Source organism: Vanessa cardui, chromosome 9 (assembly GCF_905220365.1).
Source record: "Vanessa cardui chromosome 9, ilVanCard2.1, whole genome shotgun sequence".
Lineage (NCBI taxonomy): Eukaryota > Metazoa > Arthropoda > Insecta > Lepidoptera > Nymphalidae > Vanessa > Vanessa cardui.
The window spans coordinates 6,010,941-6,026,376 of NC_061131.1; the positions used below are offsets into that span (position 1 = coordinate 6,010,941).

A 15,436-nucleotide genomic window follows, 5' to 3' on the forward strand; every position below is an offset into this window, starting at 1 on the left:
TTATATATATATGTAGATACATATACTACTGCAATTGAAAAAATGAGATACATGTAATAAATGCGTATACATATAATAATGTAATTGAAAAATGAGAAAATAAAAAGGCTTATTTATTTATTTATAATATAATATTAACTAGGCTATCAAATGTAACAGATCCGTATACAATTTAAATTATATATATTTATTTCAAAGTATCTATTTGGAATCAATTTTAAATATTACATTGTTTAAGGACGTTTATTAGAATCAGTTATTGCTAAATTTAACGAAATATTTTTTTATAATTCACTCCATCCGTATTGCTCGTAGGGTAGAGTTTGAAAGCGAAACGATCATTGTCATACGCTTTTTCGTCATTACGAACACGGACTTAAATCATCTACAATGTTGACACAATCACGGCGCTGTAATAAGCGGTCGCCTCTCACCCTCGGTCGAGTTCAGGTAATTGAAAATGGCAGCTTATGCTTTGTAAGTAAGTAGTTACTTATAAAAGTGCGTACGCAAACATTTCAAAGGATATCTCATGGGGAGGTCGTTTGATCTTATCGCTGATCGTTTCTTATCACATAACTTCTTTAATAAAAGAGAAAAAATTAAAAATAGATGAGATCATCATCTTTTGATATAAGATTATCATTACATAGTATAAAACACGCTTACCGCTTACCGCTGTCTGTCCCTATGTATGTATAGATCTTTAAAATTAAGTAACGGATTTTTTAAATAGATAGAGTGATACGAGAGGAAGTTTACATATAATACATGGAAAATATACTGAGACGGCCTAAAGATCTGAGATGGCCCAGTGGTTAGAACGCGTGCATCTTAGCTGATGATTGCGGGTTCAAACCCAGGCAAGCACCACATAATTCATCTCGTGCTCGGCGGTGAAGGAAAACATCGTAAGGAAACCTGCATGTGTCTATTTTCATAGAAATTCTGCCACACGTCCATTCCACCAATCCGCATTGGAACAGCGTGGTGGAATATGTTTCAAACTCTCTCCTTAATTGAAGAGGAGGCCTTATCTCAGCAGTGGGAAATTTACAGGCTGTTACTTTACTTTACTTTACATTATTTCCGCTTATATTGCAAACTATGTATTGTCTAATGGTTTTTAATGTTAAACTGACCACGTTGTAAGATATTCTGTAGCATATTTAGTATCATTATTACACCCGTGCAAAGCAGGGGAGGGAGGAATGCTAGTATTGTATAAATACAGTTTCTTAAAAATGATTCAGAAAGGTTAAATTATATTTTGATCTATTTACTGTAATAATTATTTGTAATGGTCATTCGTATTAATATGACGATTTTTAATCTGTGTTATGAAACCTCTCCGACCACAATCCTATATTATTAATAGCTGAAGGTTAGGGGTCGAAACGCTACTACGTTTTATAAAAGTAAATATCTGGGACGGATGTAATATAAGAATTTTATTAGGTAAATGTTGGGTTATAAGATGAGATATTTCAATTATTTAGCGACATATATTCGTAAAAACGAAGTAGAGACATGCAAACGACCTGCCTACGACTACGACACGACTTATGAATGTATGTAAGTAATAATAATCATAAATAACATAATATTTTCTCAATTTAGTGCGTGAAGTTACAAAGTAATATATAAAGAATAACTTTTTAGTTTTAGTATTTTTAATTTGATTTGTTTGGTATACACTTCTTATACGTGTCTCTTCTTATAGTTCTACTTTACTAATATATTTATTAAAGTTAGTATATAAGTTGACTAGCACGTAAAATTTAATAAAAATTAAGATCTTTATAACAATTTCAGCAATAGTAATAAAAGACTACTTATTTAAATCATACTATTTCTGTACGGTGGCTCCGCTGACGTTTTAGGGGTCAGGTATTATTCACATAATATATTTACAAATTATAGCCTGTGTTATATAAGCTTTATTTTTGTAAAGTTAAATTAAAATCTATTTAGTAGTTTATGTCTGAAATAGTAACAAGCATCTATAAGTAGAAACTTTTGCCACTAATTATAATAGTAAACATTATAATAGTAAATATTATAATACACACTGCATTCGAATCCGCCTAAAATTTAGGTTATATATGCCTGATTCGTATAGTTTGTTGCTTTTTTATTGTTTCAGGGCTTTTGTTACACAGTCCATAAAATTTATTACTGTATGACCATGTAAAGCTAGAAGTATTATCAAAAGAAATCGTCGTTACACTTTATTTATATTTTTCGTAACTTCAAAACCAATGTTTTATTTAATCAGTTACCCAATATCTAGTGGTAGTACTACGTTGCATACTTTTGAATAGTAGCCGAATGGATTGGCGCGGTTGGGGAAGTACCACTCTCTCTAACATCGGTGAAGGGTTGTGTCTAAGCTGTGATGTTTCTCTCGGTATGTGAGTCTTAGATAATTATTCCTTCTCCCCATGATTTCTCTTTGCATATCCATGCACAGAATAGTCACTACTTGAGCATGTTGTCTCAAATTTGTGCTCATTACCATTCGGGGCAAAAGAACAGTCACTGGAAAAGGATGGATAAAATGAGTATTCTTCAACCTTTTATCTTTGATTAATTAGATGCTAAACACGCAAACAGATCACTGTAACATTTTAATTACATCATAATTAAGTTAATTAGACTGGATTGTATATTCAAGGCATGGCAATGCCATTTTAATGTTTAACTGATATTGAGATGTTATAAATGTTGTAAAAAACACAATAAAGCTTGACACACAAAGGAAATTAACATTTTATTACGTTTTCGTTGAATACGTCGTCCTTTGAAATTGAAATAAAACCGAATGGATTATGCGTAAATAAGCAAATCTGTCAGCAAATATTGTGTGCCATATATTATTAATATGTAACTTCCAAATCGTGCTACGTCGTGATGATATATTTTTTGTATATGGTTTAATAGTTTTTAGTTAGGGAGCACAAAAATGGTTTCCTAATATTTAACCTACTAACTAGCTAAAGAAAATAATCATTGAATTTTTTTTAAATATTTTCTATCTATCAATTCAAATATATATGTACGTCAGAAATATACAACGTCATAATAAAACAATGTTTATGGAATTGTATTGAATTTTAGCATTTTTTCGAGGGTTGACAAAATCAACTTTAGCCCATTTTGGCACAATTATTCTGCTTTGATACAGTTTGTTAGAACGAGGTTCTACGCTACTTACCTACAGTAAAATTATCTGATAAAAATTATCATGGAATAAGTTTTAGGCCCTCCATACCCTCGTTCCATCTCTTATTCTGTATATTTTAGTAATTGTTTTAATTCACATCGATTTTTAATACCATTTTAATTTTTTATATTGTCTTATACATTGTCAAATTTTGTTAGTATATTACATTTTCTTAGTATTTAATACATAACGTATAGTAAAAACAACTTCTTTATAACCGGGTACCCTACAAAATGACAATTTTTTTAATCAAAATTTAATTCATAAGTGAATTTACTAATTTTGCTAGTGCAATGGTGTCTACGAATTTTTTTTAGTAATAACAAATGCCTTAATGCTACTACACTGTACTACTTTGTACAAAATTTAGTACGTGATAACTATTGATTGTATAAAAATGTGCTGATGATGAGAATGTGATGCGAACAATCTATACAAGATAGTTTATCACGTACTTTCCTGACATTTTGGAGAAATCTTACAATAGAAACGTTTCGTGTATCTATTATAGTTTTGGCAGCGTTCGCTGGTTAACCGGTTAGTCTGACAATTTTCCCTCCAACTACATTGACATAGTAAGGTTTATTATTCTATAAATTGCGACATATGTACTAAATATGTAGTCTGTAATATATTGAATCTATAAATGATCTTTTGTGTAAATCCGCAAACAAACCAAGCTTAGTTGTTTACTATATTGATATAATATTCCATTTGTTTATGATATTAGTACAGAATACTAGTAGTATGGACAAAAGACAAAGGCGGAGAGAAAATGATATTGAAACTACAACGATGTTACGAGTAGCTTACACCTGTATTATTTTTCCATTTTCGTACAGTTTATTTGATCAGAGAGGTTCGAAAAACAATGGAAGCATTTGTAATAAAAATAATTTAGTATTAATATCATAAAAGTAAATAATACGTGTTATGATAAAATAATTTCGATTTTTAAATTTTGTATTATGTATTTTTTTCTATTTTTTCTCATTATCTTTTTTGATTATCACACTCCACCATTTACTTTAAACTCAATTAAATGTCTTATGTAAAATTAAACATTTCATTTAACACCTTGACTTCGGTATATTTTTAAGAAGATTTATACTTGTTTAATTATTAATATCATATCATTCATACGCAAAATATTTTAATAAAAGAAGTAGTATGTTGAGTAACAAAACAAAAGATCGTTTAAAATGAGATAAACCGTATAATATTCTGTCGTTTCATCTCATAATTAATATATTACCATGGAATAAAGCCTAAGTTATTTTATCCGTCTGAAGTCGAGTGTATGTAGGTAGCGATACTGGAATATTGTCTTTCAGCATTCACGCTATGAACGGGACTATGAAGGCTTTGAAAAGATGTCTTTGCGAAGTTATGATGACAGAATGCTGCTGCTTTTAGAACGTGTGATATCCACATGTCTATACTAAGAAATTGAATTGTAAATGTCTTGTTTACGCGCATCGAGAAGAAAATATTTAACATCTATAAATATTATTTGTAATACAATACCATGTTAGTAAGACTTTATTTCGTTGACATTGAATGTGTTCAAAATATTCGTTTACTTTTTAATAATCATTTTCGTCTGCCCTGTAGCTCGAGTTGGATTAGTCATTGACGATGAATATGATGTAGTTTTTATTAAGAGACAAAATGCAGGTTGACTTACTATGACTTGGACTCGAAATAAAAACCATTTATGCGAATGTTGTGTACGTTGAAATTCATGTTTCAACCCCTCACTGCCTTGGGGCCCTTTCATCCCTTTTACTGCCTAAACAACCCTATCGGCATTAATCTGATATGTTGAGAATCATTAGGGGGAAATTATTAAATTGGTGGATTTGGGAATTGCGTGCTAACAGCATGATTATAACATTGGATACAGCTCAGTTTGTTTTATCTATTTTATAATTTAGGTTGTCGCACTACCTAAAGTACCACTTCGTAGTAAGCGGTCACCATTTTCAATCGACATTGGTAATGTAAGAAATATCCCATCAAAAACATACATGTCAAATGAGAGCCAAGTTCAGTATTATGATATATACCTTGGTTCTTCAACGACAAGAGAAGTGATATCTAAAGGGGTGCCAAGTTTAAATGTCCTTAATGAAATTTATTTATGAAATTACATGAAATATCATTTCTTCCTAAAACTTAGAATAATATATTGTAGCCTAAGGTCTATCTGATGTTTGTCTGTCTCTAAAATTAAATATTAAGTGTTGCTAAGAATTTAAGTAAATTGTTACAGTTTTAATGAAAATAAATTATAAATATTAAAACAGTTAATAAGACGCCATACATCAAAGGCGCAAAGGCGCGTAATATTTGTACGACTGCCAAAATGTCAAGCGCCTAGTCGATATTATACGTCGCATCTATTAATATAAAAATTGATTCGCTTAAATGTTATTTAAAATTAGAACGAAAACCGCCAAATTCCGATTACATATTTATTCGAAATTGACCATTGATCGAAATACAGTAAAATGCAAAATAAAAATGCTCCTATAAACACATAACAGTGCCCTAACAAATTCACTAAATTTGGTACAGGAGAGTTCCATTACGATTGTCTAGCGACACTTTCCAGAAGCGAGTCGATAGATGCTGCTAAATTAGGATTGACGCCGACAGGTTTTGTAAAAGCATTGCACTGTTGAATTATTAAGGCAATTCTGGCGAGCTAAATTCGTAGGTCTGGCTACAGGCGGACTCGACTCGGGTATACAAACATAGCTAATAGTCCATTTACAGTTCCGGTTCATTTTGAATTCTGACACTCGGATAACGGAGCTAACATATTAAGTTGGCATGAGCGATTTAAAATGATACGTATGACCGAAATATGTCTGTCTTTAATCTTATCTAGTTATTTTTATAAGCTACATTATTAAACATATCATTAGCATTACATAGTAACCGATGTGGTTCCTATGTATGCTCAGATCTTTAAAATTATGCAACTGATTTTGATGTGGTTTCTTTCAATTGATAGAGTGATTCGAAAGGAAGGTTTTTGTATATAATACATGGACAATAAAGTAAGGAAATACTGATAATTTTAAAAGTTTCTAATGGGATGTAGTAAAAATAGCATTGGGTTGCTAGTCTAGTCTTTACAATAATTTATTATTAAGGCTTACCAGCCTGCCCCAAAGAAGGTTCATATATTGTTATGTGTGTGACTGAATATTTCCTTGGCCTATTTGGCTCAATAGATTGTATAACATGAGTTGTTGTGTGACTATTCTTAATTGTGACACTGACATAGTGTTAAGCGTAAGTAAAAATGATTGAAACCAATTAAAGTTATTCAGAACAATAAGCGACTCAATGGCAAAAATAATTAACCAAACAAAAATTAAGAAAACATTTTCATTTCGCCTTTAACATGCATCACATTGAATTTTTAAATTAAGAATATAGAAAGTGTTTATTTTTTCAGTTTTATTTCTAGTGATATTTTTTTTAATAATTCAGTTATTGATGTCGTATTAATACACACATATAATATTATAATAAATGAATGCATAAATCACCACCCGTGTGCAGCTTGCATCGCCAATTCTAATATAAACGTGTCTCCTTATTTTTGTATGCGTTTTTTCAAGCATATTTTAGCATAATATAAAAAAAAAAAAGACAATAGGAACTATTAAAAATAGGAATTTTTGACTTTACGACTGTAGTTGTAACTGTTTTTTTATAAGGTTTTTGGTGGTAGGACTTTGTGCAAGCCCGTCTGTGCCTACGCAGACGGTGTCAGTGTGTGGTACCTATACTACACACTAATTAACCGGGTTTTTCTTACTCTGATAAAGCCTGGCAATAATAATTTGCGTCGGTTGTTATACTACTGCGTTTTTAATAAAACTTGTCTTCATTTTTGCGTATTCAATGTAGACATTACAACCTTGTTATGTTCCTTGTGCCATATATTTTGACTTATATTGATTTGGTAAAAAAGATAATTAAGTAGTAGAAGTAAACAAACTTACTAGTTTGTTGGGTGACAGACAACGCGTTATAAGAGCTAAAAAGTAAGTATATATGCGTAAGATTTTTTCAGTATTCGAAATTCGAACACGATTTTTATTTTTATTTAATCAAATATGTGTCAGAAATTTAGCTAAAGAATCGTTTATAAATTCATAAGGAGCTTAACGTATCGGTTATTAAAACACGAAGGATGTATTTCGAACTATGCCTTTCGAAATTGAGTTTGGCGCTATTGAGAGTGGAAAAGTTCCAAAGTAATTTCATGAAAATTTAATTCTCTCCAGAACTTACGAGAGTGAAATGTAACCGGCATTGTTGCTAATATTTTATGAATTATTAACATGAGGAACACAACTTGAAAATATAATGGAAAGTTCAAATCAAAAAGGTCATATGATTAAAGTGTTTATAAAATTATCTATTTGTAAACAGACAAGTACAAAGTAGTTCAGTAATTTTCTTTTCTATTTACGATCAGATTTTCTTTTGTTTCATCAATAAATGGAATTAGCTACAATCCTACCGTATGAAGGAACTTTAGTTCAGTAGTGATATAATATATTTTAATAGTGGAAATCTTAGACAGTGAACCAACACTAGTTTACATAATTGTGATTGATAAGTTTTTGTAAGCGACAGTCTGACAGGTAAACAATGCAACGTTACACTTCACATATATTATCCTTGTTGAATTGTTTATGCGTAGTACACCAGACGTTTTTATGCACTTTATTCCAGTCAACTGTATGCAAGTGATGTTTTGTTGTTTCCAATTGTCTGGAAGTTAAGGCTTTCTACATAGGACAGAGTCAGCAACGCTCAGACGTGTGAAATACGAAGCTGACGCATTAAGTTTACTTGATTGAGTAATATCAAAATAAGAATTTCATTGTATAGTAAATCTGTGCAGCTGCAATAGTATACTAATTGTAGTTAAAATATCTGAATTACTAATTAACCTCGTACATCTTTTCTTTTATCTAATATGGGTTGCGTGTTAAAATAAATAGTATTTATATCCTGATTCGATCTTCTATATATCGTTAAAATATGTATGAATTATACAATGTTATGTATAAGGTAATATAAAAACATATGTCAGTGTATGAAAGCGCATGATGGAAAAGTCGAAGGCTGATGCAGAGAATGTCTTCCTAGAAATAAAAAGTATGTAAGGCCTTGTGCAGACCCGATTGAGATGTTACTAGCTACTTACAGTTTTTTTTACCACCAAATAAGAATAATATGTATTAATATGTTTTTTTGAGTTGTATGAGAAAGTGTTACACAAGGGATAAAACATTTAAGGATTATAGCACAGTGATGGTGTAAAAAAATCCTTTGAGTATCAGTTTCATATAAGCAAGGGTACGGGGTAGTCTATTTGTATAGTCTTACAAAGGTATTAAAGCCTTAACGTTTAAATGTATACATATGAAAGTGGTTCGTTCCCTTAAAAACTTTTATATTATCGAGATAGAGAATCTCGTAAATATTTTTTTAAACTATTTAGACTCTAAAATAATTATATTGTTAGGTAAGCGTCTTATATGAATCGAATAAATGACTCTTTCCTACGCTTGTCACCTTTGTAAAAGTACATCAAGCCATACCCTTGTTACTACTAAGCTGGCTTTACACGAAACCTCGAGATAACCGTCAAATCCCATGATTAGCATTATTCGTGTCAGTAACAATAAGGAGCATAACAGTAAACAATATACCGTGATAATAATGAAAGATACTAGGACCTAGGGTAACGTGGATGCACGGAATCCACTCAAAAACTTCAATGATTCTTTTCTATTCATTTAGTGACAGGTGCGATTGCCGGTATTTGAATCATTGTGGAATGGTTCATGTGCTGGCAAATCGTTCCTGTCTTAAATAAATAAATAGAGTAAGTATTTAAATAAATTTTAACTATTGTATATTTTTTTATTATTGTTACTAACGTAGTTTTAAAATAAATATTTTGTATACTAATATCTTTTCATAAGTAGATAATATGTAATTGTATAAATGTAAATGTTATGATCCTTGGATGGTCGAAATAAAATATTATTATTATTATTATTATTATTATTCGATTTATATGTAAGTTTCTTGTTACGATAGGAATAACTCTTAGGATTTTGCTGCCATTGGAAAAAAAATTGAGTGTCAACTTTCGGTGTACCAATTGCAATAAATGAATATACTTATTCTTTATATACAAATATATCTTATTTAATCTATTCATTTTATGGTTTATAGTTTTACTTTTATACTAGTACTATCGCATGGTAAAAAACAAATATAAATATAAAGTTGACAGGAGTAGTTTATGTTTTACTTTTTTTTATTTTAGTCCAAAGATAATAAATTGTCTAAGAATAGTCTTTTCATTTGTAACTTGTGAGTAACAATTTCTAAATAACAAATAAGACAAAAATTGTCTCCAGATGAACTTAAGAGCGCTTCATTAGTGAGGTGTAACTCCAGTTTACTTGAACGTACAGCGAACTAATTACTCGTTTAGACTATTTACACAGCACAGCGATTGCTTTGTCGCTTCAGAACTCTTCACACTAAATCAAAGAACAATTTATAGCTTTGCTTGAAGTCACTTAACTAATTCCTGTGATATCTATACAGTTACATTGGTTTAGATTTTATATTAAGTAATGTTATTGTTTTTAAACAATTCAGATATATTGATGGTTGCTGTGATATTAAATCAAGCTTGTCTCTTTCCCTCTGACGTAGTTTTGATTAAGAGAAAGAGGGTAGGCATAAATCCAACCGCCATGAATCAATAACCTGGTTCACTCACACAGGTGTGTATTTAGTGGATCCAAGTCACACAACCTTAACATACGCAGACGATATTTTGACGGGAGACGGGAACGGTATATTTTGAAATTATTCTGCTGTTAAGCGCGTAGCGAGCGCGTTCAGTACTCACTATGTTGTACAGACATATATTAATGCGTTTGAGATTTCACATTTGGATTACAATCCATACTTTTATTTTGACATATTTCTATACATAGCTGTCAAAATAAAAGTATCCTTACAAATTATTCGGACTGTAGCTTCGTCCGTAAATAAGTGTAATATCATAGTATCGAGGATTTAACTTTGCCGGATTATTCGTTGTTTTAATATTGTAACTTTGAGGTCATTAAATGAGGTTCATGAAAGGAGGTTTTATCGTTTTTGACATATCATTAAGAGCGCGAAATTAGTTATTAGGATTTGGTTAATTAAGCAAACACACAATTTTAAAGTGTATTGTGACCGAGAAGCATTTCCAATTGAATTTATCATGGCTCAATGTGAATTAAAAAAGTAAATGTAAACGATTGAACGGAATGTAACATAGATATTTTACATGATGATTTTATCACGTCCCGCCTGTTTGAAATATTCAACAGCTTCGATTATCTGCTCACTTTGTACACAAATTCTTTTTCATTCAATTTTGTCGCGGGAAATATTCGCCTATCGTGATAAATTATTATTTGTACGACAAATACGATGTCACATATATATTAAAACAAGGTCTTCAAATTTATATACTAAGAATAATGTCATGAAAATGATAAGTGAAAAAAAAAATAATTTAATTGTTTTTTTTTTTTTAATGTGGTTACTTCATATATCATTCGACTAGACTTAGACTTACCTATAATATCAAAGTATCTTTAAATACATATACATGAATGTTTTTATGTAATTCATACACAGATAAAGTAAAACTAAATACATTTTCGTTTTGATAATATTTCATAATATTCAATTACAGGTAAAACTAAAAAAGTTGCAGAAATAATAAAAGTTACTTTCATTAAATTCGTATGCTACCTATAAATTGAGTTTATATTTCAGTTAAATATTATTAGTATAGAGTTTATAGCTACGAAATTGCATGTATCCCGATCTGAGGTTAATATAAGTAAGCAACAAAATTGTATTACTGAACTTGCACCCTCTATTTCCCGAAGAGTCTTGTCAAAACTTTTGCGTTCAGAATCTTACCTGTAAGATGAGAAAATAGGTTAAATATTTGCTATACGCTATACATATCGTATAAAATTAACAAAATTTAATTTTAATTAAAGTTGGTTCATAATAAAAACAAAATATTCCTAAGACGTGACATCCGCCTCTTTTATAAATCTCGTTGTTACAAAATTTGGATATTATACCTACGTATATCGATCTTCAAGATTCAAATTTAGAATATAACTGACTTTCATTTGTGTTAATATTTTATCGAGTAAAATATCGTAAGGAACTATTAAATAAAATTCTGTCACATTGTATCCAATCTGAATCTTCTCGTTAAAAGAAGAAAAGATCCCTGAACAGTGATGGAATAGTGACAGGATTTCAGTTTACTGGTAATTAAAATAAAATCTTACAGTAATGCAATGAATATTTGTTTGGATTTGTGTTTTGTCGCATATTGTACAGTATTCTATACCGATATTTTTATCGTGTTAAAGTTTTTCGTTTAATAGGAAGAAAATGTCTATAGATACAATTTTCGTGTTTTTATTAAATTGAACAGGAAAGTGAATGTATGTAGCCCATAAAATAATCCTTGTTTTGTGCAGTTGTATATTAGTAGCTGTTATCAGCTTTACTCCGGTGGAAGTCAAATCCCTAGGATTTTCGAGGAGGATCAAATTTCGTGGGAATTTCGCCAAATCTTATATTATGTGCCGTTTACTACAGCGAAGCAAGCTTTGCAAAACATTTTACAATGCTTTGGAGAATTTGTAACATTTCATTACTCGTTTTAAAGTAAAACCTGTCGAGATTATATTTTGTCATATAACGGATATGAGTATCAACTGTGTTTCTCGACTGCCAACGCATTGGCTATTTACATAATGTCCTTTTTTACTTACTCATAATTACTAATGTTCACTATTATTAGTTTGGACCGAAGAAATTTAGTTTACTTGGTGGTAGGGCTTTGTGCAAGCCCGTCTGGGTAGGTACCACCCACTCATCAGTTATTCTACCGCCAAACAACAGTACTCAGTATTGTTGTGTTCAGGTCTGAAGGGTGAGTGAGCCAGTGTAACTACAGGCACAAGGGACATAACATCTTAGTTCCCAAGGTTGGTGGCACATTGACGATGTAAGGAATAGTTAATAATTCTTACAGCGTTAATGTCTATGGGCGATGGTGACCACTTACCATCAGGTGGCCCATATGCTCGTCCGCCAACCTATACCATAAAAAAAAAATAAAAAAAATAATAATAATAATAAATATTCTTAATAGTCCTTTTAATAAGGGAATTGTTCAGGCAGTCATTGTCGTATACTAGTCACTAGCTGAAGAATTCTCCCAAGGTAAATGCTCTAGGTTCTCTGCTTTCAGGATCTAGTCGGGAATAGCCACTTTCCTTAGGTCTACTAGGATGCGTGCGTTTTCGGGGCCTTCAGAAACGGGATCAGCCTTTTATTGTGTACTTAGTATCAGGATTTTATTTATATGATTGTTAGACACAATTGGTGTACGTATATTGATACACTATAACATTCGGATGGGACGGCGATCACATGTGGGGGTGATCAGACACAAGCCCATACGTTATGGACTTTACATCAGATCTCTCATTTTTTAAAGAAATAGCGAATTTGAACTTTGTTCTTAACTATAGATCATACCAGGTTTTCAGTTTTCAGTAATAATTAGTATGTATTATATATAGACGCCAAAAATTTCAGGACTTACTTTATATCAAACGTTACAAAACAATTATTTAAATATAAACTTGGTATGAGATTTTGAAAAATAGACTTTATAAATCAAAATACACAGTGTATTTTGACTTATGAAAAATGTAATTTAGTTAATGTAAAATGATATTCGACAGTTTACATAATTATATTAAAATTCCTTGCAATATTTATGTAATTTGTAAGTTGTGCTGAAGGACTAGTTAGTTAAAATTTGTCCAGTTCAATCAGCAGGAATAAATGGATAGATTAAATTTAATTTTGAAATTAGAACTAACTGATAGGAAATGTAATCCAACCAATTTCACATCAAAAGCTTCTATTGGAATTAAAAAAATAAATGAATATTTTCAAAGTAAATCTAACGAATAATTGAAATTCTGTAGGTATTATGATTGATGCGGTAGTTGCGAATCGCAAACAATTGACGGCAGTTGGATTGTAATTAAAACTTCAACAGAATTGCTAAATCAATTTTTATAAGTTTGTTGATCGTGTATAAATTAGGTATTTGTTTGGACGTCTTTTGTTCGGATTCTATACGTTTATTCCAATTATTTTCATTCATTCTGTTCCTTTTCATTTAATAATATAACGATAAAACAAATTGAATGAGGAATAAGTTTATAAATTTTGTTTCTCAATTGTTCAAAGTTTGCTTTAATTCGAGAAATATATAACTCATAAGTAATTCGTACCCATTTCATTTAGCGCTTGTTTGATAGTTTTGTTTTCTAAGGCTATTTGGTTTGTGCGTTGTTTGTTGTTTTATTGTTTATAAGTAAATTTATACGTTTATGAAAGTTTTTGAACGAATTTTCCAAAACTAAGGATAAGGATATTTTATATAAATAGTTATTTTGCTTATTATAGATAAGATCAAAATTATTCAATTAATCAAAAATCAAAATCAAAGAGTCGGAAAATTCGCGTTATAAGCTTATCCTTACTTCTAGTGCATATACAATGATTATCACTGATTTTATCAAAGTGATCAATGCTATTTAATACTCTGCTAATTATTTTGAACTATGATGTGAGTTATTGAAATTTTGTTTGCGACATTTTTGCTTTTAGTTAGTCATCTTTTTTTAATTGTTGTTATGTGTTGTTTTTTTTAATTACTCGTATATTTGCCTAAATGATTGGTGACTTTAAGCCTTATGTTTTTATGTTATAATATATGGTCGAAATAAAGCTGTCTCTGTCATCAATAGGCAATACAAGAATTAAACAGATCTCTAATCGTTCTTAGGAGCGATCTGTCGATCACTTATTATTCTGACTCATTCACATAAATAATGTAAGCTAATTTTTGTACCAGTTATTATGGCACAATAGCTACAAGTAAACAAATCGGTTTTGGACTCGTTTTAAGAGCTAGAACCGTGGGTCTGCAGAAAATAAACATGATTCTTGACTGTCATGTATTTAATTGTTACAATTTAATAAATAAATTTTAATAAAATATATTATAATTTTTATTTAAAAAAAGGTTTCATAAGTTTACAATGTAATTTGATCAAAACAAAACGTGTCATAGGATTTGGAATACGTAAAAAATCTTTTGAATAAACGCGAAGTTTCGAGGGCGTCCAAGTTTAACTCCGCTGGTCAAGTTTAACAATGGAATAATCTTTCTCGAATTAACTTCAATATGAATATAATTACTTTCAAACATTGCGATTGAACAAACAATAAAATCTATCGTAAGTTTTTCAAGCTCGATAATCCTTCTCTCTTTGTGAAGTGTCAGAATAGTTGGTTCAGTAGATTGTGTAATTAGTACTTTTAAAAAGATATATTGTCCGTATAAAAATGTTCCTTTTTATTTATTACCCTATGTCATTTATGACATTCTTCTTTTAAATAATAAAAAAATAATGTTCTTATAAAATAAAAAAAAAATAAAAATAAGAAAATAAAAAGGTCGTATACTTCGTATATATTGAATAAGTATTATTACGAAAATTTATAAGTAATTGGTTGTGCATATGTCTACGGTCGATTTTTTTGTATCTCAAGAATTGTGATCTGATACTAAGTCTTTGAATAAGTATTATACGTTTATACATTTTATACATTATACAAATTTTTCTTTTTATCGAGTAAAAAAATTCGAAACAAACCTTCTTTTCGCAAACAAAAAATGAATGAACCCGCTATTAAAAATTAAGTATCCATTTCATTATTAATACTTTTTTCTTTGTAGCAGTTTTGTATTTAATTCAATATGCAGTTATGAATAACGACGTAAATGAAATGTATTCAACATTTTGAATATATTCCTACCGTAGCATGATTCTGATCATTAAAATATTTAAGCAGGTTTAAACATATTTCCTTAGGCGTGCAAACTTCTCTGCTCGTCTTTCACGGAATCCAATTAATGGATCGAACGGAAATTCGGTTAAATGATAGTTTGTGTCCTATAACAAT

At 30.2% G+C, this 15,436-nt stretch overlaps 1 protein-coding gene across 2 annotated transcripts in view; it reads right to left on the reverse strand.

The window, feature by feature from the left end:
* The window catches only part of LOC124532332 (poly(rC)-binding protein 3), a 203,276-nt gene that overhangs the window by 102,066 nt on the left and 85,774 nt on the right, over positions 1-15,436 (reverse strand). The gene's annotated exons all lie outside the window — the stretch shown is intronic.